This window comes from Phalacrocorax carbo, chromosome 3, assembly GCF_963921805.1.
Source record: "Phalacrocorax carbo chromosome 3, bPhaCar2.1, whole genome shotgun sequence".
NCBI lineage: Eukaryota > Metazoa > Chordata > Aves > Suliformes > Phalacrocoracidae > Phalacrocorax > Phalacrocorax carbo.
This window is the reverse complement of record NC_087515.1, coordinates 40,357,948-40,382,993: the sequence shown is the minus strand read 5'-3', so window position 1 is coordinate 40,382,993 and position 25,046 is coordinate 40,357,948. Positions and strand designations below refer to the sequence as shown.

The following is a 25,046-nucleotide window of genomic DNA, read 5'->3' as shown; positions in this document are numbered from 1 at the left end:
TTGCATCAGCTGAACGTTACTTTGCAAAAAATATTAGTGATTGAAGCTGCTTGCTGGTCATCTTTTATTTATACTTCTAAGATTTATACTTTTGGGGGTCTGAAATGGCTCTAAAACCAACTTCTGGAGAAGAGGCACGAAGAGACTCTGTAATGGTGAAAAATCCTAGTCAGAGCTATACATCTAAGCTCCATCATTTGTACTTCATAATCTCCTCTCTTTTATAGAGCAGGAGGCAGACACATTATTTTAGAACTTTTATTAAAATATTTATACAGCAACAGATGAAAATTCTCATCCTAATATGTCACTTTGCATTTTTCGGATACATTCCAAGTCTTTATCTTTTTTCCTTCTCTAATTGAAACAGAGCTGATACTCCTTCATTCTCTGGATAAGTAACTGTCTTAAAACAACTAGAAATTACTTTGGGACTCAAAGAAATAAAAAGGAAAGTAGGGATTTGGGCCAGAAAGTTTGTGGGGAAAAATTTCCTCAAAAAGCTAAAAAAAAGAAAAACACCAACCACACACCCCACCCCCAAGCAAAAACCCACCATAGTTTTAACTGCTCCAAAAAGAAGAAGTGAGTATAAATCATTGAGTTTTTTGCTAGGATTTCATGGGGGCATCATTTAAATTCTTTTTTTCTTTAGCTTCTCTTTTTCATGCTTTCTTAAGGAAACTTATTTGAGCTAGTACAACCTGACTAGAGAGCAGCAGAGTGCATTTCTTAGTTGGTTTGTCAAATATTGGCTGCTAATTAACACTCAGAAGAGTTACTTAAGAATCAGGGGTCTAGGGATGAACCAACTCAGCAGGAACTATTTTTCCCTGTGCTTCTTTTTTTTTTTTTTAAATTGAAATGTCAATAATGCAAATCATCTAATACGTGCTGATAAAACATCTATGCCTTTGCACTGAAGTGGCTGAAAACCAGACACGCACACACACACACAGAGAACAAGGGAGACAGGCCATTAATTTAAAATTTAGAGGACCAATAAGTTTTTGATAGCAATGGGTTACTGTGCTAATGATTATTTAACTCGCTTCATGTTGGGTTAAGTATGTATGGCTATGTAAAGTGTAATGCCTTATTGAAGTGCGACAATGAGACTTTTGCCTCTGAAATGTTATATTCAAAGCGGGGGGAAGCAGTTACTATATGATAGCGCATTTCAAGTAGTTGCAAAGCAGAAGCTACTACAGTTTAAGAAGTAAATTTTGCTACTGCAGGGGGAAAAAAACCCCATACACAAATCCAAAATACTTCTATGTTTCCTCTCTGTTCCTTCTTAGCCTGTTATTTTAGCATGGCTGGATGTTTTACTTGCTGGTTAGTTTCCTAATTATTTTCCTTTTTCTGTTCTTTTCTGCTCTTTTCTGTTTTTGAGGTGTGTGTTTCCATGATAAGATACTGTGGGGTTTGGGGTTTGTTTGTGTCTTTTGACTTCAAAGGAACCTCTGTACATATTATTCAATAAAATACTGATCATCCTTTTTCAAATAAAATACAACGCCACTTCTAAGTAAGGAGAGCAATTAAAAAAGGATAAGAATAACAATAAATGTTTGATTCCCTTTAGATGATTTGCAGACCTTTTTTTACTCCGTTATTTTTCAAGTACTGTACTGGTATTTTGTTTGTTGGTTTGTTTTTTAATTTTTTGTTGTTGTTTTTTTGTTGGGTGGCTTTTTTTTGTGGGTTTTGTTTGGGTTTGGGTTTTTTTCTGATTTCATCTTTGTAAAGGGATTGCACTTGCTAAACTCCCCGTTTCAGGTTGTTAGTGCTTTTTGTGGTGGATTCCTTAGCAGTAGTATGTAAGTGCTGCCATTTGTGAATATTTTGTGTCCTTCAGCCCTTCTAGGAAGGTGTAGGTAAGAATGTTCTAAACCTTGTCATAGTTGCCTATTGGGAGAGGACAGCAAAGTAATGGCTAATGATCTGGAAGCTAGCTGGAATTCGGGGACAAATACCTAAACATAATCAATATATATATAAAAAGATTATTTTTTTTCCTTTTTCCTAAAAAAGAAGCAAAAACTGCAATGAAAATTTATGACCTTAACATTCCTTCAGGGTCAAGCAATTTATCAAATTCTCTCACTTTCTGGTTTCAATTACACAGCTATTGTGGAAGGAACTTATTTTAGCAGGTTCATTTGCCTCAGTAGGGAATACAGGACTTTGGCCTAATGCTTCACCTTTAGTGCAGGCCATTTGAGCCTTAGAACAAATACCAATCATCACTCTTTGGGGAAAAAAAAAAAAATCTGCATCGGCAGGGCCTATTGGAATGGGGTTTCTGTCAAGGTAAACGGTTGTCGGCAATGACTGTGGTAGAGTGGCGATAAATCCCATTTTATTGCTGAAAAATTCCAGCTTCTCTCCATGCCTGACAGCTCCCCACATTCTCGTACCCATTTGGGCAATTTCTGCACTATGTCCATCTGGTTCTTATTACCTCTCAACCTGCCAGTGTCTGATCCAGAAAAAGTGCAGGTCAAAAACAGGGGAAAGAAACGAAGGTGATGGACAAAACAGAGAGAGAGTGATTGAGAGACCGAGCCGTGTTCCCAGTTCCTCCCTCCCCAGCAAAAAAAAAAAAAAAAAAAGGGGGGGGGGGGAATTTAAGGGAGGTTACTAGCTTAATTATGAAGTTGCCAGTAATGTTCTTACAATAGAAAACTAAATACATAATAATCTACATGCTCCAAGCTTTGCTCATGCCACTGAATATTTTATATTTGCCCAGGACACTAGTGACACCTGCCTAAATAAAACCTTTCAGAAGTCGGAAAATCAAGACTCCAAACCCTCAATTTTAGGAGTCCTGGTGTGCCCATTCCTTTGGCTTTCAGGAGGGCAAGATTTGCTTCTGAACGATCACTTTGGGTTGCAAATCACTGCTGGAGGTCATCCAAAGTACAATTAGAATGTAATTGAGGGGGGAAATTAAGCTATCTTAATGTGACAGAAAAGTGAACAGAAAGAAAAAAATCTTTATTTCCACACAAGTTTTTTTGCACACTGCTGAATCCAGACCTACTTTAGGAAGTTCAGATTCTTCTCAAAACACCCTATAATAAGTAGAGGGAATATTTAGCCATTTTTTTAAAATTTAAAAACCAAACAAATTATCCCAGGACAACTGAACTGATATTAAGTCAAAACAAAAAAACACATGAGTCCTTCTTTTTCCCTCTTCTCCCAGTAAAAACTGTATCATGTGGAATTTGTTAAGGACCCACTAGCACTATTGGGAGACATGCCTTGATCCACCAACCCAGCCTCCCTTTCAAGGGAGCCTCATGAGTTAATTGTAATTCCCATATTTATTCTACCCAAAACATGATATCTTCCACCTGTAATGCTGCTCACTGTATCTTTTTCCACAGTAGATCATCACTGCTCTGAACCTGTGGTCTCATTTATTTAAAAAGCCTCTTCCCCTGTTTCCTGAAGATGCAAGGGAAATGAAAACCAACTTTTCAGAGCTGTCTTCCATCCCAAAGGTCTGACTGAATTCCCAACAGCAGGAAATTGGGAGTGTGTCCTACAGTCTGCTTTGGTGATCCTTGGTGAGCAGGGCTCTTGAACATCCCATGATGGGCATCTCGTCTATGGTGGGACATGCTAGTAGGTGTAATGGTGTAACTTAGCTCCAAAAGGCTGGAAATTGTGACTGTGGCATTATGTTCAGAATTACATCCCCATGGCTTTTAGGAACCTGTTGGGTCCCAGAAGCTCAAGATGGGGCAACAGCAAACAGGGTTACAGTTTCCAGTGAAGTTGCAGGAATTTGTTGGCATTGAGCAAGGGGATAGGACAGAAGATTAGTAGAAAGCAAAAGATGGGGAGAGTTCAGATTCTTACTTCTCCCTCCTCTGTTGGTGTGTCCATTTAAAATAGGAATGTGAGGGGGTTTTGCTTTGATGGGAAAAGTCTTCCTCTCTGTTACCTTTTGGTGTCAGTAATGGCTCTGAGAAATCTGACCACCTATGGTTAGTATTTGTTTGCATTTGTCATGTACTACAGAATTAGATTTTTTAAAGTATTATTTTCCACATGCTCTTATATTCAGTTGCAGGGAGTACACTAGGCGGATTTATATACCAAGCTATAAGAGTGTGGTTTAAGATGCCTACGAAAGCCTTTGCTGGATGAACGGCTCTCAACCAGCCCGTTCAATTTGTTTGTGAAGCCATTGAAAGCAAAAGAGGCTGACGACAGGGGAAGCCCCAACTTTGACAATAAAAATATGTCAGCATGAAAATGGTTAATGGTGAGTATTATAGCTTCAAAAGAGCCCATTGGCTACCCCTAAAGGATGCCCTGCAATTGTTAAACTCATCAGATGCAACTACCCCTCCTCAGCTAGCCCTTACATTTGTCTGGCTAACAGTAAAAAACCACTATAATAAATCGGTAACATATGTTCCTAGACAAGAATAAGTGATATAAATAAAGAGTCAAGAGACATAACCCCTCAAGAACAATGTGTAAAGATTTAAACTTTCAATGTATTAGTTAAGCTAGGAACATTTTAGGAGTAACCTGAAGCAGTGTACTGTTTGTTTATATCATTCCTCCTTTTTTTTTTTTTCTCTCTTCAGATTGCATTTTAAATCAAAATGTTCTCCATGACTGACTGCTTTGCAGCACTAGGGTAAGTCCCATTTTTCCACAGCTTAAACAGAAATATGCCTAAGAAATCTACGCCAGAAAGGCATTTTATTGGGGTTTGGTTTAAGAAATAAACACAATGTCGTTGGGAAGACAGCCTTTTCTTTTCCCCCCCTTCTTTTCTTTTAAATCCAAATATATGAAATTGTGCATTTGAAAACAGAGCTACTATCAAGAAAGCCAGTTCTTCGTGAAGGTGACAAGTCTCCAGACTTGTAATAAATTAGCAGCAGCACCATTAAAAAAGAAAGTGTAAACCAAAATATGCTTTGAGACTTGGCCGGGTATTTTATTTACCTTGTTCTTTTATTGAGACATCCTTTGAAAAATGGCATAAAATAAATAGTTTTACAAAGCAACAATATAATCAATCTCAAAACGAGAAGATAAATCAAGGATTTCATTAACTGCTGGTAGCCAGTTTAAATTGTAGCCTTGTCCATAATATCTATCTATCTATGTATGTCCAAGTTATATTAAAAACCTTTAAATGGCTTTGTAATATCAGCTACATCTAGCTATTATAATAATTAATGATACTGTTTTATAAATCAATATATGTATTCTTGATAAATTCATATCCAGTTAATGGTGTAATTTAAATAAAAAATTAATGTAATAAAGGACATACTGGAATAGGCAGGAAATCTTTAAAGGTTAAGAGGCAAATTTGTCTAAATTCTTTTCTTTGTACCTATTTTTGAGAAAGCCTCCATTGAAATTCAGCTGATAGCAGGCTGGCTCTTCAGATCACACTCTCACCATTAGTTTTGTATTAACAGTGCTCGGTGAGTTTTTGCAGCCAGAGGAAAGGGGAAAGCTTCTTCAGTGAAATGAAGATTTCCTTCCCTAGTTTCTCATCCTGCTGCAAACAAAAAAAAAATCACCCCAGCATTGGGCCAGAAACAGAAATGGTAAAAATGCCCTTTTTTTACCATTCCCTACTGATTCTGTATTTGGATTATAACAAAGATATTTTGCTTATTCTATACAGTGTCATTAAAAAAGGTAAAATATTAATATTTTTTTCCAGGCATGAAGTGCATTCAGAGGAGCATGGAAACCATGCAGACTGTTCAGTGTAATAAAGAGCTGTTCTTTATCTCTTGTTTTAAATACAGTTAATCCCGTTTATTCAGCAAACACATGTAAGAGCAACTTGGAGGGGGAAAAAAAAAGGAGAAGCTGGAAACTGCCTTTTTATATTTGCAGTGGTGAGAAATCGTGGCTCTGTTCCTTTGCTTTTATTTATAGTTAGTAACCACAAAATGTAGCTCTAACAATAACAGGGGATTTTAATAGGCAATATTAATTGTTCTTCTCCTAACTTTTGATCTTAAATGTTTCAAACAAAAGCCCGCTGCCTGTTTAGACACCAAATTTCTTTGAAGAATATCTTTTCAAAATGACACAAAACATGACGCTTTGTCATCCATACTGACACGGTACAGAAACGTCATTTTGATCCATTGGAGATTTTTTTTTTGGGGGGGGAGGCTTTTTTCTGAATGTTGCTCTGCCTTATTTAGAGCAGCAGTGATCTGCGCAGTTTCTTTTGACACTGATGGGTATTTCAAACCCCTTACGCCGAGGGGAGGGAGGGAGAAAAAGGAATTTGCTGCCAGTCACTGCAGCGATCCAGCTCCCTAAGCCATCGCTTACTTGCTAAAAGTTTACATTTCAAATGAGCTTGAAATTTAAAGGTGGGTTGTCTGGGCGCTGGGGCTGCATTTAGGAACGGAGGGAGAAAATAGAGGGAGGACTATTACGCTCGTGTGTTAAAGTCTACCAGAGTATTGGTAATATAGCCATTTAAAATGTATTTTGTTTTTCGATGCAGCTAGGAGCAGGAGATACACAGCCGTTCCTAGGAAGTTTAATTTAGCCTTTATAGGAAAAATATCAAATGGCAGCTTACAGTAGCACGCTGGAATACATTACACATTTTAAATATCTTCATTTGGAAACTTGCGTTATTTTCCCCCACCCCCGGGATTACTAACGTGCCTCTCCCCAGACAAAGCAAGGACAAGCCCCATCCTTAAAAATTATCTGCCTTACAGATCACATTTCCAGGCATGTTCCCCACTTTTTATTACCGCGGATAACCTCTTAATGCTATCACAATTTTATACTTGTTAAGTGGACATCTTCCGTACATTTAACTGCAAACAAAGTGACTTCATTTCGGGGGGTGGGAGGAAGGAGAAATGCTTTGGGATGATTAGAAACATAAGTTTCTATCTTCTGTCACTCCAGCCTATCAATTATTCAAAACCCTACTAAATTTAGATGTCTGTTCCTAAAACGTTGTTTGCACTCGTTTCCTGGGAAGATGGAGGCGGCTGATAATTTGGCTAAATTATGCGTTTGAGCAGAATGGTTACAAATGAAAGGCTTGAATTCGGCAGATTTATTCGCCGCTGATGAAATTTCTCAGCGGCAATGATTCGGACTGACTCCTTGAAGTAGCAAATCAAGGGGCGAGGCAGCGCCCGCAGGTATTTACGTGGACCAAACCACATTGTTACAACTAATAAAATGATGCATCGGTGACACGGTGGGAGGTTTTGCCGATCAGACGGGGGGGGGCAAAGAGCCTAAAGCAGCCCCCCAGGTGCTTCGTGCCCCACGTAGTTATTACCTGAGTCTAAAGACCAATAAAGGGGAAATTATTGCTGTTGAGATGTGAAGGATGTGGGGTGGATGCCTCCCTGTCAGTCAGGGTGTAACGTGCTCACCCCAAACCTGTGCTTTGAGCATCCCTGAAATGCAGGGGTGAGCAAAGCCTTTCTCAGTGGCATCAGGGTGTGATTGGCAGCAAGTCTCCACTGAGAGTGGGTGTCTTCCTGTGTACACCAGTCGCAGGAAAACAAAGGGGGAGCTTTGGAATTATTTTTTTAAAATAGATAGGCTCTGACAAATAACGCCACCTTTTTGCAAAGTCTCGTTACCGGTCCTTCACAGCAGCAAAGAAACCTCCGCTTGGTTTCTCAGTGGCAGAAACTCCTTTCCTAGAGGAAATAATATTTTTGGTGAAGATAATTCAGCTGATATTGCAGTAGCTCAAGGGGGCAAAAAGCTGCAGACCCTCTAGCAGCCCTGTGCATGGGGACATCACTGACTGCTGCACCAGGAGGGTTTCACAGTGCTGGGTACAAGAGCAAGAGAAGAAGAGTTGAGAGAAATGCTGCTGACTATGAAACAGAAAACGATTGAAAAATAAAATAAAATACACCCAGCAGAAACACCACCCTTTCTCTTGCAATAACAGTCAGTAATTGCCGAAAAACAGATTGGGGTGGGGAGGGATATGGGATAAAATTAATTTATATTTAGAAACCAAAACATTTCAGGCGACCAGAAAGCAAATTGCACAAGCCCTTGTGTCATCATCCCTTCCCTGTGCTGCCTCTGAACTCACACCGCTAAGAAATGTATTCCCGTTTTTCCCATTTTTACAACTCTGGCATAAAGGCAGGCAAGTGGGGATGGGGAGGAAAAAAAAAAAAACCACAACAAAACAAAACCCAAAAAACCCGAAACAAAGGACGCGTGAGCGCTTTCATTTATTTTGATAATCCTCCTCCTGCTCCAGAGCGTTTTGCTGTCTTTGTCAAAGTGAATGACAACAATTTGGCCAACTCTCTCTGAGCTGCACTCAACAGTGACAGGCAAATTATCAGAGGCCCTGCACTCCTTATTATCAGAGGAGAAGTCATCAGGAGGACGTGCGGAGGATCCCTCTCCCCTGTCACTATTTGTCAGTGGGACAAGGGCCACTGCTATGGGTAGCTGACAGGTAATTTCAACAATAACAATTACTCCTATTACTGGTGTCATAAACAATTCGCCCAAGGCATGACAATAGCAAAGCTTTATAATTCAATGCCATATAAATAAATGCCAGCAGGTAACAAGTAATTTAGCTCCAATCAGGCCTTGGCCCTGGCGTTAATATTGTTATTGCAAGAAAATGGAAAATTGAAAAAATTCAATATGTTAATGAATTAAGAGGAGTTCAAAGGCTAAGGGAGGGGAGGAGTGATCGGGGCGGGGGGGAGAGGACACAAAAGCAAAAGAGACAAAATTATGCTTTCAGAACCAGGACAATACCTGTGTTCGTACAACCTTACAACTAATTTTTGATATAAAACATGGTCTTGCTATGCTGCTTTTCAGGTCAGGGCAAAATGCATGCAGGAACCTGAATCCCACCCCTTGCCTCCACATACCACACTGCAAACAATGTGCATGGAAAAAAATAAACTGAATTTAATGGCTTTATTATAAACAGAATTATATTTGAAATGTTACGCAAGATATAGATTTAACAAAGGTTAAAGGTTTATTTGCAACTCGATTGTTTTATTGTCCACTTCTTGCATTCCTTTAATTTTTTTTTAAACAAGCACTGTTAAATCATTGATTCTTATTTACCAAGAAGAAGGATTTTAATGTAGTTTTTCTCTCCCCAAATGCCCTTCACAGGCCACAACACCCCCAACCCTCCTATGAAAATGACAATCAGCAGCAAATGAGCCAGAGTCCAATATCTCAAAGTCCAACTTCTTGATCAACCCGATTTGCAATTTTACTATTTGTCCGGCAAGACAATGTGGCATCAGGCTGACAGCAGTAAAAGAATTCAAAAATCTCTAATTAGGAGAGCTGTGGAGCAATTAACGCATGTCAAATTTCACTTCATCAAGTGCCACTCTAATTTTCCCACTAAAAATTAATGGACTTTTTTTTTGTATGTGTGTTTGTGTGTGTCCCCTCAAGGCAATGTTGATTCAAATCTGCTCAAGATGCAGCGTTGCACAGCTAAGCATCTTCTTGATTACAACCCACCACACTTCTAACTGCTTTCATTCTCACTGCCACAGATACTTTGTCAACAGTCAAATTACGCCATGCTGATAACAATGCATAATGGTCTTCCTCAAAGGAGGCTCCTGTCATGGAGCAGCCCTTCATAAAAACCGACCGGTTTCTTCTCTGGGAAATAGATCTGGCTGAAAAAAAAATGAAGTTTTTGTTGTTTCAGCATCGGTTGCAATGTAATTTTTTTGTTGCCGTTGTTATTTTTTTCTTCTTCTCCCCCTCCTCTCTCCCTTGTGCTATAATTTATTTATTTTTGAGCTCATCTGAAATTACAGCAGGGAACTGTTTGAAGAGCTATACAGAATGGAAAATATTTATAGTCACTGTTTGTACAGGCTTTGCTTAACCACTTTGCTCCAAGACATTTTCAAGAGCAACATCCTCCTTCCAGTACTACTCATTTCTTTTTTTCTTTCTCTCTCTCTCTTTTATTTTTTTTTTTTCTCTTTTAAGAAGGTGCAGGGCAGCATCCCGCACTCTTTGCATAAGCACAAGCCCCACTGACGTCAATGGGAGTTTTGCCGGAGCGAGGGCCGCGTGCCTTGGCCCACTGCTATAAACACATTGGGACTTTCTCTTTTAATGGATGGTATTTAGATTCTGTGCGGAGCTTGTTTAACATGCACGTTTGCCAGAGTCCTCAAACATCACGGGGCACACAAGACAAATTGCCTTTTTGTCAGAGCAGCGTGGAGGGCAGGAGAAAATCACTGAGCTATCCCAGCTAGTTTTTACCTTCCGGTCTCTGCTCCCCCTTTTTTCTGGGGGATCAATAACAGTAAAAGCCAGAGGGTGGCATGGGTCAGGATTTCCAAAAAGTAGAAGTGGAATTAATAAGAACAACATACGTCAAAGATACCTTTTGCCTTTAAGTTTCAGAGTTTAAATATGCTTCTCTGCTCACAAATTTGGGGAGAAGGGGAGTTAGCACACACAGCCCTTTCTATTGCTGGTCTTATTGCTACTAACAGAGAAAAAACACCCCCGTAGTACAGGTAGGGCACATATACCTTAGTGTGCGTGCATGTGTGTATGCTATAAAAAAAAGCCCAAAACACACGTTGCCTTTTATCTGAGCTCTCTTTCCATCAATAACTTCTTTCTTGCCACAGATAAACGACAGACGCTGCAGCATCAGGTAACACAGGCCCTGCTCCACCCGCTACTTTCCTATATCCTTCTGGTTTATAGCCACCCCCTCCCCTCCAGGCATTAACATTTTGCAATTAACTCTCTCCAGAGTATTTAGAAATGTGAGGTTTGGGGTGTTTGGTTACTGAAGTCTGGATGTTCCCCTCTTTGTGTCCTCCAGCTAGGACAGAGGAACGAGTCTTTCCCTAGCGACGCAGCCCAGTGCACACACGGTCCTCGAGCATCCCCAGACCGACGGCACAGCAGTCATGGGCCTGCAGGTGAATGAATACATGTGTAAGTGCACTTTTTTCTTTCGTGTCTTTCCTTAAGCTTTAAAAATTATTGTGCTGCTTTTAAACAAAGCAGAGATTATATACTTTGCCTCAACATCCCCACCCTGGGTTTTTTGGGGGTGGGGGGAGACACCAGAAAAATGCTGTCATAAAAATAATAGACAGGGTCATAAATTAAAGAAAGAATGAAAGAAAGAAAAATGTGATTATATAACGCATCCTGCAGTAATCAATTTTACCTCCAATATCTGCTTTTGTTTTCAAAATGCTAAATAAACAATACATAATGCATCCCTCATCAGCCAAAACCATGAGGGCTCTGCGCTCAAATAACAGGAAACATATTCAATTTTCCTAACAGAAGACAGTTCATTAAGCTGTGCCACATCAAATAAAACTTTAATTTCTCCAGCATCAGAGTCGCAATGAAAGCAATTGAGGAAGATGAGCCATATGGTACTTCTATCAGCAAACACATATTGCTCATTCCCCCAAAGTTTTCTAATTCTGCTCCCCAGACCTGTGTAATATAGATAATGTGCTCTGAGCGCAGCAACCATGAGCTATCTGGTGTACACTTCTAATACTGTATTTAATGGGAAATAATGAATCATAAAAGCCTGCAGAAGACGGCTTTTGCTAACCTAAATCTCAGCTGTAATTTCATTGTTCTGTGCCTAAGATGCTGTTTGCCCTTTTCAAACAACAGCAGTTGAACATAATTATGCTGCTACAAACCTGGGCTGCAAAAAGCAAGCCTTCCTAGTATAACCAAGTTTTTATTAACTCTTGAAATCCTGAGCTTGGGGCAACTGCAAGCTGCCAGAGAGCTGCCTGTCAGACTTTAGGGTTCATAAAAGCACACGTATATCCTGGTTTCTAGCACGTAGCCCCACAAATTAAATTGATGACTCTCACATCAGGCCAAAAATGCAACAGGAGAAGTCTATGAAAAATTAGGAAATCTGCTTGACATCGGGAAATCCGACACTTGTCTGCTCTAACATCTGTAAGTGCCAAAGCCGTATAACCCGGTAAGAGGGGGATTTTTTTTTTAAAGGTAAGTCTATTTTTCTTCTTCTTGCCAGATATAAAAATTGCGGTTAGTGCCTTGAGTAAAGGGCCCTCTAAACTTTATAGTGTTTATCCTCCGTTTATAAATCTGTAATGATCTATTTAATGATGTCATAAGGTTAAAAGTTAAACAGAACTGTATTTTCTCTGCCTTTTTCTCCTCTGCCTCTTAGAAAGTAACCTGGGTATCTCTCAGAGTGGATCTGGTTTGTTTTCTGAAGCTGCCTATAGGTAAAGAGACATCCGTACATTCACACAGGGACGAGGATATAAAGGTATTATTTTGACGTGACGAGCCCTGCTTGGAAAATGTCTTCAACTCATCCAAAGTAAGCGTCTTTCTTCTCCCCCCCAGATATGTGGCTAATTTAAAACATTGTCTAGATATGCTACTTGTACATATTGAAAATATATTTTAGTGGCTGTGTTTGTTTTGGCAATATATGAACCAAAAAACCCAATTAAATTAAAAAGAGCGACTTTTAAAAGTTAGAGATTGCCTTTTAAAAGCTTATTAAAATCAGCATGTTAGATGTCTGTCTTTGAATTAGCTCAGAGTCTTGATTGCTTTCATTAAAGCTGCCTGTTTGGGTGCTGCTTGGTGAACGTTCAAGTCTGGGTTTTTTCCCCGCTTCTCCTCCCTGCCCAGAGCTGCTTCTCACTACTTGTCAACTTGTATTTTCCCTCCAAATTTTGAAAGCAAAACTTGGATTTTTGTTAGCAAAGAGACAGCCACCCCCCCGCCCGTAAAACATCACAACGAAAAAAAATCACCAGCAACCCGAGCCGGAGAGAGACCAACAGGTAAAATAAAAAACAAACCAAAAAATACGCCCCAAAAAAGACACCCCCAAAATAGCCACCCTGACCAAATCAACCCCCACCAAAACCCCACCCCAAGCCACCAAAAAAACCAAGCCATCACATTGCTTATAGCCCATGAATGCCTTAAAAACAAATGTTTAAACAGTTTTTTTTTTTTTTTTTGAAGCTGCGGCAGAAAACCTCTGCATGCTCCGATGGGTTACAATAACAATGCTCTATTGCAATGTAAAACAAGCTGGAGGAGAAAAAGGTGCTTTTTGTTACCATTTTATCAAAGCTGTTCATCTTCTAGCTGCAGGCAGCATTTTGCTGGAATTGCAGATATTTCTCTGTCCGGGCTCCTTTGTTTGTGCATCTCATTTGCATATATTTATCTCCAGCTGAGGGTGCTTTCAGCTCATTAAGGCCTCCCCTCGCATTATTTCATAAGCCAGCTGCTAGGAGGGATTTCACCTGTGGTGACTGAGAAAACAGGGGTGAAAAAATCAAATTCTTCATTAAAAAAAAAACCCAAAACACAAAACAACAAAAAACCGAACAACCAAGGAAATCTTCTGACTCTCTTCCCCTATAAATGGGCACCATTTGTGTTAAACAGCCTCTTGTCATGATAGATGCCTCCTGGGGTCAGGGGGGAAAGTTGATTTGAAGGTCAGCAGTAAAACAACAGACAAACCAGACGCCAAACTGGTTCCTTAGCTGTCGGTGGGAGCAGCGGTACAACCAGGTCTTGAACCTTTTTCAACCTCTAATAAAACAGGGGAAGAATCTGAAGTGGAGCAACCAGGCCCCGGAGGAAAAAAAAAAACCACAAATAATATCAATATCGAGCAGCAACGGGTAACAACGGGGCAGCTCTTGGCGTTACGGGCACGCCGCTATTGTTTCAAGAACCGGGGAATTAATTCCACTTATTTATTTAAGGCGTGTCAACTCGCTGCCTAAACCTGTTTCGGTGTCAAGATGAATAAAACTTTTATGGCTCATAAAATAGAGTCATTCATCTCAATGGTCTTTGTGGTGCCTGGGCTGGTTTTTTTTTCCCCTCTCCTCCTGGCAGGCTGAGCTGGGCCAAAATCTTGACATCCCGGAGCTACTAGCTTGCTCGTAGGAGCAAAGAAAATTTGGACAGGGCATTGCAAGCTAAACTTCTGGGTTTGATTACAGATGGTAAATGTTAATTCATCATAATCATGTGCAAAACCCCCCTCCTCTTTATCCCCATCCTAAAACCTACAATGTATTTACGTCATCTATATGGAGCTTTGGACCAACAGGTAATAAAATACAATAAAGCACGCTTTTTATCAGGAAAAAAAAAATCCCATTAATTATAGTTCATGACTACTCTAAACCAAATGTTCAAATAGTAGTTGGAAATGATGCATAAAATCTCAGCATGTTCTGATAGGTTATAGAGTCAGTGGTTTATTGCAATGTAAAACAAGCCACAGGAAGAGAGGGTGGTTTTGTTTACCATTTTCATCAAAGCTGTTCATCATGTTGATATACTTATGCTATACCGTGACCCCTACATACGTTGCATTTCATTTATTTATTTTCCAGGTTGTTGCCACTTTTGCTGCCTTTGCCTTGGAGAAGTCGGGTAATTCTCCGGCCCCTTTGAAATATGTCTTGTCTGCACGGAATTTCTGCCAACAAACCAACCGATAGATATGGACGTAAGAAATATTTATTATCATTGAGTAAGGTTTTCTTTTTACTTAATCTGAGGCAATTAGTACCCGAATAAACACAGACTAAGTAATCTACCTCCTCAAAAGGTAATTAGACTTGAAAAGAGCTGCTTGGCTCTACCCAAGGAAAGCACAGCTCTGATTAAAACGCTTTGGAGATTTGCTTTCATCCCTATTCCCTTTTGCCCCAGAAAACCTTTTATAACTTTTAATTTCTCCCCATACCAAACTGGGGGGCTGCTCTCTGCCATTGCCGCCCTCTTCCTGCCCTCCCCCCCGCCCTTCGTCTTTAACCCCGCTTCTCATTTTTCTTTGCCTCTAATCTAATCACTAATTCCTTGGCTTGGCCAAAGAGTTAAAAATGTTAAGTGCTGCTCGCAATTCCTGCTGCCTCCCCCTCGTATCTGTCTCTGTTTATGGAATGGGCCCTGGTTTCCTCCTGCTCTTGTTCAGCTGTAGGTCTGCAGGTCAGGAGACTGTAAATACACACAGCGTTGCCCCAACCCATAAATCTGAGCAAAGGGCAGCCTTATATATTCAGATAAGGGATGCAAAGGGTGGGGGGGGGAAGAAAGAAAAAAAATAAAAGAAGGGAACAGGCAGACTCTGCGGCAAAGAAGGCATTTTGCTAGAGACAAAACCCGAGATGCCAGCAGGCGCTGGGGGTAAGCCCTGAGGGGCAGAGGGAGGGAAGCTCCTGCTACCTTGCAGGGTGTGCCAGCTAGAGATGAATCTGAAATGTTCACCCTTCTCCCACTCCTCCTTGTTTATATATAAATCATTACAAAATGCGTTTTATTACCTTTGGGGCAATGAAATTAAACAAGAGATTTCGATGGCTTTCTCTCTTCCAGACCTTTGTTGGTCTATTTTCTCTTCCTCCCATTTTGTTTCCAGCACCTCCAAAGCTTTCAAGGGAACAGTCCCCCTGTTATTGCTTCTCAGTTCCAAGGTCTTAGAATAAATAACATTGTTATTACTCACTTCACCAATTTCTAAGAAGAAATATTGCTGCAGCAAATGCGAGCAGCACTAATATTTGCAAAGTGATAAATGGATTGTTACATACCTTCCCGTCTGTGTGGCCTCCAGCCATCCTCCGGCCAGCTTCATCCCTCCTCGGGGCGGGAGGGAGGGTGCCTTTGAACTTAGCAGGGTCCAGACACTGAGTGCCTTGCACAAGAGACTGCCCCCAGCCCCCTCCTTCGCCCTCAGATGAAGAGATAATTTTTAATGGCAAAACTACAATGGAGATTGTACCGGGACTGAGGAGAGCAGGAGCCATGTGCCAGCACCAAGCAGCCAAGCGTAGATGCTTTTGGCCATCCTGTCCCTGTGGGCACAATAATTTGGTGGGTTTTGTTTGTGTTGGGTGCTGCAGAGAGAGGGGCGAGAGGCTTGGGATGTCCCCGTGGCATCGCAGCTGCCCTGCTGCCCTCACTGGTCCCTGCCAGTGCTGGCGCAGCCAATCTGCTGTGGGGTACCACGTCCCCGGTGTAAAAGCAAGAGCCACCTGCCCTTCTCTGTCTGCCAGTGTTGTGGAAAGTGGACAGAAAAAGGCTTGAGGAGAAAAATTATTTTTCAAATTCCCCCCAAAATATCCCCAGTGCCTGAATGGGAACCACAGTGAATACCTGAGGTACCAGGGTACAGATGCTCAGCGGGTAAAAAACTGGAAAGACATATTCCCAACCACCACCTTCCTTGCTGTTCATTAAATCTCATTAATTTGCATTAAATTCTTGGCAAACTTTTTTAACCAAATCTGAGGTTAGGGATATGCCGAGGCAGGAGCACCCCACTGGACTCTTCATCCCAAACCTAGTGGCTCACCGCATAATTTCTGAGCATAAAAAGAGGTGGCAGTCAGGAAATTCACACTGAACAATTAAAAAATAATAAAATTGTGGATTTCTTTCTTTTAAGCAGCAATTTTATCTAGCTCTAAGATAAGGTTTGGACTTGTCAATTTCATTTTAAAAAAATCTCAAAATCAAATTATTTCTGGAACATGAGTCATGCTGAAAAACACTCTGAATGTGTGGTAATTTAAACCAAAGCAAACTATGTTGCTTCAGACCCACAAAGAGTAACCTGCTGACATTTCTTTGGCCAAGCCTGTTGCATTTTCAGGCTGTGGTCCACAGGTTAGGGGCTGGGAGGGTTTGGTTGGCTGGTTTGAACTCCTCATCCAGGGCGAGCAGCTCCACCTGAGGTTATCCAGGCACAGAGGTGATGTAAAAGCTTGTTCTTCCTGCACAGAGCAAAAATCAGTAACTCCAGGAGCATCATTCCCCCCTCCCCTAAGTGCTGGCACAGCATCGTCTGTGTGGCTGTGGTACCACCAGGAGAAGGGGCTAAAGCACCCTCCATCACACTGCCCTCCCTGTCTTTTTGTCCTCATACAGCCCTGGGAATTAGCTGATCCTGCGCTTCTTAAAAGGCTGGCTGAAGCCCTAGGAGATACTCACTGATGTGTGCAGGTCTCACATGGAGGTTAAACAGGGTGTTGTCAACATCTATGTAGTGCTAGCTCAAGTTGGAAGGAGATGAAGGATGTGTGCAAAGGTTTCAGCAACCCACGGTGAAGGTGTTGGCAGAGTCTGGCAGTGCTGGTACCAGGACAACTTTGTGCCCAAGGGGATGGAGAATGTGGTAGGCTGAAAGGCTGGGGCTATATATTTAGCTGGTTTTTTTTCCTAAGGGGTACCTCGATCCATAAAAAACCCCGAGCAAAGCACTAACTCAAGGACTGCAGAAAGAAAATCACCCAGAAGCTGTGGCCAGAAGGTACTAAAGGGTCAATCGGAAGAGGTGGCAAAAATATATCTAGCAGTTTCTCCTGCTGACCAAGTTAAATACCGTCTTTTTTTTTTTTTTAATAAGATGAGAAAAATTGGAAGGAAGACCATAAATTACATCTAAGGACAGAGAGTCCTTTGGGATGGGCTTTCATGCAAAATACATACAGTTCAAAATAAAAAGTGATAGTCTGTACTGTTTTCTAATCAAAGAATTAATGTACAAACTATCCATAATGCTCTCTAATAAATGTGTATGTGTGTGTGTATGTTTATACATCTGTAAATAGGCATGTAGTTATGTGTACATGTATACATACAGCCATGTACTTGTACATATACACGTGTTCATATACACATGTGTGTATGCATGTGTACATGTATACACATGTATATATATTTGATGCCTATTTAGAGCTGTACAAATGTACACACATTAATATGTGCACATATACACATACATACACAAATGTATACACACACATTATATACACACGCACACCTAAAACCCCAGCTTGCCATAAGAGAAAAATAATAAAAAGCTGCAAAATTATTTAAAGAATAAAAGTTATGAAAGCATGTGAGGGCTGGGGCAGTGGTGTTGTGGGGAGCTACCTACTGTTTGGAAACATGCAGCCATCTCTCTAAAAGTTTACCAGCACCTTTCCTAACTCCAGGATCAGGGCCAGGAATGCAAGGAAAACCTGTAAGAGTAGCATTTCTTGTGCTGCTCTGCTTCCAGCCCCAGGAAGCACACAGGTAAGAAGAAAAAATCAAAATAATTGAATATATATATAACAGCTACCTTTTTATAAACAGCAAGCTTTGAAAGAGAAAAAAAAAATCAGGTCTTAATTTTTATTATTTCTTTTCCTCAAACCTCAAAAAAAACTAATGTCAAGGCAGTTCTTATTTTACCCAGACCAGTTCATAAATCCCAAGTCATAAATCCACATAATATCCTGGGCCGCTGGATTTTGCATTTGGAGCTCTGAAAGACTGATAGCTGCAAGATTTATAAAATCCCAGGTAGCCAGAGTGCTGCCTATTGGCTCCACATCTGAGGGGTCCCTGTGTCCTGCTTAGTCCAGTGAGCTGGATGTATGGGATATATTGTACTCAGGCAACAGGGCGCGCCTCACCTCCTCCCCCCCCCCCCCCCATTTTCAGCTGTGGTAAGGGCTCAAATTTGGTCATTTGGGGTGGCCGGGCCCTGTTCAGGGACTTTTCTCCGCAGGCATGGGGACAGCCACAAGCTGGGGATGCTAGAAGCCTGCTGCCTCCTGCTGCAAAATTATACCATGGGCTGTGGCCTAGATCTACCATTTAGCTTGTGTGGGAGACCTGACCATAAACAGTAGAATTCTTTCAGCTATATTGAATATACATTTAATTTTGTTCCTTGCAACATCATTTAATAGGAGTGACTGTTCAGTAAGAATGGTGTATCACTGTTGGGGTCAGAAGATGATGATACTTAGAGGGGAACAGGCCCAGCCTCTTAGTAGGAAAATGGAAGCTGAGTTTCCCTTGGTTGAAGCACATGCTGCAAACAATTTAGCCAGCAAAGCAGCACATTCACATTTCCTGAAGAGTGCTGAAGTGTTTTTTTACTTTTTCCTCTTTTCAGTGGATGTTGCATGTGAGACCATGGGACAAAAGTCCTCCAAAACAGACCCTCTGAAGAGTGGTGTTTATTATTTGCCTTAATCCATAGGATACTGAAAACACCCTTAAAGCCTTCCCTTCATTACTTTCTGCTATCCTTCCTCAATGACCTTATTTGAGCCTAATATTTTTCTCCAGATTTGCAATGACAGATATTTTTAATATGCTTCTGTTGCATTTATACATATATATATATAAAGCCCTCTTCTGTAGTTACAATAGTTCCTTTATAGCTGTAAGGATAGTAACTAACAACTTTGTTACCAAGAAATTAAATGAATTGCTTTATAGTTCAGATATTTATATTCATGGGTCTGAATCCATTGAAGGCCATGTCGAAGATCCTCCTTCACCCTCCTGGGGAAGGACGGTGGAATCAACCTGAGGTCAGCTCTGCCTGTTTGGTATTTTATTACAAGTAGATGGTCCAGCTAAATCTAGATTTTTGTTGTTGTTTGTCTGCTTGTCTTAGTGGAAAGTAAAGCATTGCAAGGGTTTACGCTTCCTGCGTGTTACATCACTGCCTTTGACCAGCCACCTTAAGGAAGCATTGCGAACAGCTTGGCTTTCATGCCACAGATAGCCGCCTGCCTCCAGCATGCCTTCTCCCCATCAAAATCCTCAGGTTCATTAGAAACAATTACTCGTTTAAGAGGTCAAACTAAGCCAGACACAAACAGAATGAAGCATTCACATGAGGACTGTGTCAGACTCATGGCCGGAACAGTTTTTCCTGGTTATTCTTGAAATCCAAAGCTTTCCAAAGTTTGTTTGTGGCTTTCACAAGGTATCCTTCCCCTTCCCAAGCAGAAAATATTTCTTTTTAAACCTCAAACTCCTGTGGACTATGTTTATGCTGTATTTCATCTTTTCTTCCTGCTTCCTTACTCTTTATCCCTCTTTCGGCTGGGTTTGAGCTATCGTGAGCTCACAGCTGTTGAGTGCAAGGCAGCGCAGCTGGGGATGTGGTTCAGAAGGGCTGCCCGGACCACTCACTGCCCAAGCCACCCAGGATCTGGGCTGCACTGTTAGTCAAACCAGCCTGGCTCTGCAGGCGGGTTTGGACAGGCCAGGTAGCCCCTGTTCTGCTGCAGGAGAATGAACTTCCTACACTTCACCTCTGGCATCTTCAGCATTTCTAGCATCATAGTTTTGGGAGCTTTGCTTTTCTGTACACACCCAAGTCCCCTTCAGTGCCATTATTCTTGAAAGGCTAAGGTGGGCTTTGCTGATTGGTCAAGGAGATTGGGCTGAAATTAATCCACCAGTGCAGAAGAGCTACCGGACCAGGGTGAAAGGCAAACACTCACTCATGCCTATTGATCAGGCCCTTCACCCTGCGTTTCCACTTGTGATGTGTTTGGAAGCAGGAGATTTCTTTCTTTCCAAACTGAGACTTGGTATACAGAATCTGACCAAACCTTAAGTTTTACAGTTTTAAATATGCAAGTCATCTTAAAGCTTCCTTTTATTAAAAGCACGCACAGAAGCCCTTTTCTTCCCCCTTTTCTTCTAATTCTGTTACCATTTCACTAATTAAAACTGCTGTACAAGGCCTAGTATCGAGCTATAGAAATGAAAGGTCAATACATGAACAACACTTCATTTGTAAATAATACGGCTCTGTAATCAATTATCTAATTTTCACAGAGACATATTAATCTAAAAGCAAAGGATGGAGACATTTAGAGGATGTACAGAGGGGATCTTTAAATGTTAAATGTTCCTTAGCATGTGCTAAATAAAGGGTTTGGCAGCATGAAAATGTAGTGCACACCACTGACACTCTTTGAGAATCTTTAGGTCAAGTGATTTGTACCATCAAAATAGTTCTCCATAGCTCTGTAAAGCCTCTCCATTGGTAGCAGCAAGATGGGTTAGCGTTATTTTGGATGATAACTGTAGTAGGGAAATTACTGCAAAAAGAGAAAAAAAAAGGTCATCTGCCAAAAAACTGTGCATATTTTAATAGGTGAATCAGCCCTCTTTGGACTGATCTGCTTTCCATGAGCAATGGGAAGTGAGTTTTCCTACCCCTCCTTCTCCATAAAAACAGGTTTCTTCACCGCAGGCTGGAGCTGAGACACGCTCATGTGAGCCGCTGTGTGGCCCAGTGCCCTCAGTACCCTGGGCACAGGCAGGGCGATGCCACTCTGGGTAACACACCATCCCACCGGAGCCCATGCGGGAGTGTTTCCTCTTTCATGGGTCACAGTGGGAATCCACATATGGGTTTAAAAATACAATGCTTCCTGGGTGTTGTAGATCCTGTGCATGACATAAACACCATTAGAGGAAATTACAAGAAAATACATTCCCTGACCTTAGAACAGGTCAGGGTTTTATCACACTCCCATTAAACAGTAAGAAAAGGCTCTTGCCAGCTCTGCTGGGAGCTGGGTTACCTTGTATGCTTGGTTGCTAACTTTGACACTACAGAGATGGTAGGAAGAGGGGTGATGGATGTAATTTCATTTTTGCATGGTTGCATTGGATTTGCTGTGTGTCAGTCCCATGCTCGCCCAGATTTGCAACTTTAAAATTTCTATTTAATATATGTTGGAGCTTAGGAGAAAAAACTCCGCCCCCTCAACTGTCCCCACCCCCAGTTCTCACCATTCAGTTGATCTCATCCCATCCCCTGCCTTGCGCTCCTCTGTCCATCACTGGTTGGGAGGAACGAGGAGCTCGGCTGGTGGGGAGAGCCCCACCAATGCGAGCCCTTGTATGAGGGGAGGGTCTCCCTCCTGCTCCCCTCTGCCACAGTCCCCTCTCCCCTCCTACCACTGACCAAATCCATTGCCTAGGCCAGGAGAAAGCTAAAAAAGAAAAAAAAACCACCAAAGGAAAAAAAGAAAAAAAAATGGAATTGTTTTCAGCAGGCTTCACAAGCCAAACCAGCTCCTGGGGGAGGTCTGGTGAGTGCCCTCCCACGGAGGGCTTGGTGAGGCTTCAGGCTGGCTCCATTGTTTGCCTCAGTTCCTTCTGTGGTCTTATTTTTTCACAAACAGAAATACACCCTTGGCACAGGATGAATGAGCAAAGTGGCATCCCAGCTCCCTCCCAGCCAGCCGGGGACATGGGAGCAAAGAGCCAAGACAGCCAACACCACACCGTGCAGGGGGGCTGAGCAGCCTCTCTCTGCTGGCTGACACCATGCGTAAGTCATCCCCAAGGGTGAAATCCACACAAAAACCTTTTTTTTGGCTCACGTGGCAGGAGAGCTGGTTATGGGATTGGCATTGCTGAAGGAATGGCGGGCCGGTGAGGCGTTGAGCCAGGAGTCCCGTCTGCATCACACAGTGGATATGGCAGTTAAGTGTGAAGGTATCCACTTCTTTAAAAACAAAAGTTGGGATGAAAAAAAAGACCCTCAGAGTGATTCCCAAGGTAAACCTAAATATTTCCAGGTTTCCAACCCCCATGGGGTCAGTGTATGCTGTAGCTGCTCAGTCCAGAGAGCCTTTCACAGTGCGCCACAAGCCTCCATGCCAAAATAAATGTTACTTTACCATCAAGTAGGCAGAAGAATGAAAGCTGTAAGATGTGTGAGTGAGAAAAAAAGAGCCCAAACAGGAAAATCCATTTCTTCTGATTTTAAAGTCTTGGATGATCAAGGCTGTTCTGCTCACTCTGATGTAATCAGTTTGCAGATACCCAAATACACATCTAGCCATGGAAAGTGCTCTCCCTTTGATTCCAGCGAAATCCTTTCTAATTCTTTTTAAACGTTCCAGGGCTTTTTGAAATTATTATTATCAATACCAACCAACTGCTTTAGATCTCTCTTATGCAGCCCAGTTACTGCTGTATGTGGAAAAAGTATCTAGAAAAGAGATCTGGTTTGCTTTAGCCTTTATAGCATATAGAGTTAGACACTTTAACCATCTTTGTATTTACTTAGTTGCTTTAATATGATTTCTGTAACCCCTATACTTTTTTTTTCCCATATAACTAACTATTTATAATACAGTAGCCCATACATATCACACAGGTCAGACTTTTATTACATTAGGCTTGCCACAGCTATCTAGTAAATCATAAGTTACGTTCCCCCTAAGAGTTAAAAACCAGGATTGTTCAGGTGAGCTCTGCCCAAGTTTGTCAGGGACCTACTTAAAAAAAAAAAAGCTAAGCTGGTTAACACAATAGGTAGACTTGTTTAACCAGAAAATAATAGATCACTTAAGGCAATAGATCTGCAGCATTTGCCATGGGTAGGAACAGTGCTGGATGGTCTGCTGTTCTCTCTGTGCCCTTCAGTTGCTCTGAGGTGGGTTACATGACTATCATTCAGAGCATTTTTCCATCTCTGTGATGCCTCTTCCAGCCCAGCTTTAAACAGGCCATGAGATCTTCAAGTCCTCTCCAAACCCATGAGATCAAAGAGTAAGATTTGGGGTAGCTTTCAGGCTTTAGTGTATGTTATTCCTCTTTATTTTTTCAATTTTGGGGATTTTTTTTTTCTGAAGCCAGTGGGGTCAGGCCTCTTCTACATTTTCCTGGAAACTGTTTTTCTCCCTTAATTTCAAGATGCCATGAGCAGACTCTAGATGAAAAAAACACCAACAGACACGTCACTGATAAGAAAGCCCTGATGCGGCACTGGTGTCTCACGCACCCCATCCTGGCATGATGTGGAAAAAACTACCCACTTCCCCAACCAAGTCCACCCCACCTTGGCGGGACTGCCTTGAGCAAGGGGGAGATCTCCAGCGCCCGATGCCTTCCGTCCTTGGGCAGGTTTGCACAGATGTGTGCCGGGTTTCCAGCCTTGGTGTCACATTTAGAAACAAAAACCTCTTCCAAGCTTCCTTCCCAATGGGATAACTTTTGCAGCTAATGTTCCTTCATGCATTCTTTGTTATGCCCTTATTAAAGCACAGCTTGCTGACAACTGGGGAAGAAATATGCTCCCCACACTGTGACGCTTCCTCCACCCACTCGGGAGCAGGAACCAGGCGGCTGGGGCTGAGGGTGGCTGCCTCTCGCCTGCCTTCCTCCAGATAAACTTTCCCTGTAGAATGAAAAATGGTCATTTGTTTCAGCAGATAATAAAAACCCCATTTGAAAACTTTTCAAGCCTTTTCCAAGTTGGAAATGCCTTGAAAGACTTCAGACCACATTGCCATATGGTTTGGTGGCATATGGTTTAATGCACGCTATGTTGCTATTCCTGCGCCACCGCCACCCTCCCCTTCCATGATGGGACCAGCAATACTGCAGGAATATAGTCACTACAGGATGCTCTTTAACATGTCCTTGCACTTTCTCCAGCTCAACACTGCAGCTTTTGCCAGTCGCTCATTTGCATTTCACCCATGGTTATGCTCCCAACAACCTGGTGGATGCTGTCTGAATCTGTAGGGTCAGGCAGGTGAATACACACAGAAACAAGTGATCTCTCCCTGACCCCAACACCCACAATCATTTTTAACTCCTTGTTCAAAAACTTCCACAGGAAGCATTTGGAAGCAAACAAAGTGCATACTCTGCTTCAGCTGGGAAGTTTTGCTTCATTTCTTTGTCATGAACCAAAACATTTTGGATATTTTAGTTTTTCCTCGTCTTTCTTCTCACTCTTATCACCACTTGGAGTGCTAGAATGAGAGACATTCATGTTTTGTTTTGTTTTGTTTAAACTTCATCTTTTAAATTCCTGTTCCTCTCCTTCCCCACTCTCCTTCCTTTTCCTAGCTCCCTTAATTTTACCCTGCCTTTCCCACTCTGGAAAAAACATATATGAAATGCTATAATTGCCTCTCTGTGCGGTTTAAAAAATAAAACCAGGACTAATTGAAAAAGATGGTGAAAGACTTCATTTAGGAGGAAGGGGGGAAGAATTCTTCTTTTCCTCCTCTTTTTTTTTTTTTTCTTTCCCAGTTAATTTGCAGAATTAATGCTGGTATTTAAACATGCTGAGTTGAATGTCCAAGGTATGCCTGCTCCAGTTTCATGATTTAAGCTGCAAAGCATCG

General features: G+C 41.6%; 3 long non-coding RNA genes across 7 annotated transcripts in view; 1 reads left to right on the top strand and 2 right to left on the bottom strand.

The window, feature by feature from the left end:
- Nucleotides 1-3,362: 3,362 nt before the first annotated feature.
- On the top strand, nucleotides 3,363-23,672 carry LOC135312524 (uncharacterized). Of its 5 annotated transcripts, XR_010372092.1 has the most exons (7): nucleotides 3,363-3,642; nucleotides 4,620-4,672; nucleotides 5,811-5,903; nucleotides 10,889-11,004; nucleotides 12,251-12,406; nucleotides 14,469-14,584; nucleotides 22,080-22,187. It is a non-coding gene; the product is annotated as an uncharacterized LOC135312524 (long non-coding RNA). The 5 variants fall into 5 exon arrangements; XR_010372094.1 differs by lacking the exon at nucleotides 5,811-5,903; XR_010372095.1 differs by lacking the exons at nucleotides 3,363-3,642; nucleotides 4,620-4,672; nucleotides 5,811-5,903 and adding an exon at nucleotides 10,639-10,714.
- On the bottom strand, nucleotides 8,943-18,549 carry LOC135312525 (uncharacterized). Its single transcript, XR_010372097.1, has 5 exons — nucleotides 15,669-18,549; nucleotides 15,402-15,553; nucleotides 14,380-14,554; nucleotides 13,167-13,364; nucleotides 8,943-10,982 (listed from the first exon to the last, which is right to left on the bottom strand). It is a non-coding gene; the product is annotated as an uncharacterized LOC135312525 (long non-coding RNA).
- LOC135312523 (uncharacterized) overlaps nucleotides 23,494-25,046 on the bottom strand; it is a 260,498-nt gene continuing 258,945 nt past the window's right edge. The window contains exon 20 of the long non-coding RNA XR_010372091.1: nucleotides 23,494-24,085. This is a non-coding gene — a long non-coding RNA (uncharacterized LOC135312523). The remainder of the gene's footprint in view (nucleotides 24,086-25,046) is intronic.